The sequence below is a fragment of the Octodon degus genome, unplaced genomic scaffold (assembly GCF_000260255.1).
Source record: "Octodon degus isolate 3935 unplaced genomic scaffold, OctDeg1.0 scaffold00143, whole genome shotgun sequence".
Classification (NCBI taxonomy): domain Eukaryota; kingdom Metazoa; phylum Chordata; class Mammalia; order Rodentia; family Octodontidae; genus Octodon; species Octodon degus.
The window spans coordinates 1,490,140-1,491,886 of NW_004524719.1; positions in this window are offsets into that span (position 1 = coordinate 1,490,140).

Below are 1,747 nucleotides of genomic sequence, written 5' to 3' on the forward strand. Positions count from 1 at the left end.
TCTGTCTGTCTGTCTGTCTGTCTGTCTGTCTGTCTCTCTCTCTCTCTCTCTCTCTCTCTCTCTCTCTCTCTCTCACACACACACACACACACACATTGGAGGAAGCAGATGATATCTCTTTAGATCAACCTGAGCCTTATACATCCCAAATTTTGTCTATGAGAGAATAACTTAATGAGTTTTTCATGTGCCTCAGAAAGTGTGAATACATTTTCATTGCAAAAGTTTTGACTAAGGCAATGAACCTTGGTAGGTTCATGCCTTATGTATTCATAGGTGTAGTCCTTCATCATTCTTCCTGTGCTTGCCTGCAGGTTGATTATACATTCCTGGCCCCAAGCTTAACCATACAACTTGTTCTATCCAGTGATGTGTGAACAGACACACTGTTCACCGCTTCTTTTAGAAGCATCCGTGCACTTGTTTAATGGATCTCTGCTTCATCATCCTGCATTTAGCACTGGGTACAGCATGCCCTGGAGTTCTCTGAAACAGATTCTAATATGAGCTCATTATAGCTGGGCCACATTCAAGACAACTACAAGTCGCCAGCACTTTCACAAAGGATTGCACTGTTGTTAGTGACTGAGGTTTTTGAGGTTACTGATCACTTCAGCAAAAATGCTTAAAACACCACCCATTAAAATACTGACTCATTTATAAATGCAAGATAGGGCTTTAGCTTAGGGAGGAGAAAGTTGGTTTCAAAGCATAAGAAAATGAGATGTAATGATCAAGGTGTTTTAAATCTTACTATAACACAGTTATAGAAGTTTATTTTGCTTTTATTCGTTTGTTTACTATGATCAGATGCCATGTAAAAAAGAAAATAAATAAAAAGCAGGTTTCACCTTTGGCAACAAGAAGAGAAAAGTTGTTGATATTTACTCTGTGACTTGTGAATTATGGGTTGAATGGGTGGTCAAATTTGAGGGGACAGCAGAGAACGCAAGGTTTGTGAGTGAGGGTACAGGCTACGCACCAGGCTGCAAGCTCATTAGGCATCTCTGTTGGCCTTTGAGTTTAAAATTGAACAGTGATTACATTCCCTAAGATACATTTCTGAGTCCAACTTGGGAAGCTTTGAGGATCATCCTTAAAATATAACTTGCATTTACTTCCTGAATGTTTATACCATCATATTTTTCAATTGTATGACATTCTATGATTACGAACATTCCTAGTCTCACCTGTGCTCAAATATTGTAGCTATCTACCATGCTTGTGCTACTGTGCAGCACAGTCTCCAGAGTTATTGATGGGTGTTTTCCCCCTTTGGTCATGCATTATCGTCACTAAAGAGACTCACGACATAGAAAGTCTGAAAGGTAAAGGAGAAAGGTATGTCTCTTAATTTTCTCTTCACTGTTTTTAAGATCTTTGTACCTCCACTTTCACAAACGCTGTTGAAAAAGTTTAAGCATTTCTAGACTTTTAAAATATTAATTCATTCCATGTGAAAATTTGCAGATAGCTTAGCTAAATGATATGAAATCAGATCCAACTTTTCATTTTTTTTCCAATGTATTTCACACTGGGTCTCACTACACAGCCCAAACTCTTAGTGATCCTCCTGTTCTCAGCCTCCCCAGTGCTGGGATTACAGGCCTGGGCCACCATGCTTGGTCCTCAGATCCAACTTTTTACTACAGAGTTTCTTGTCCTCACATAAACAGAGGAATTTTCTAACCAAGCCTTGCATGAAGATTATGCTCCAAACATTTGCTTGTTGGTTGGTTGGTTTTAT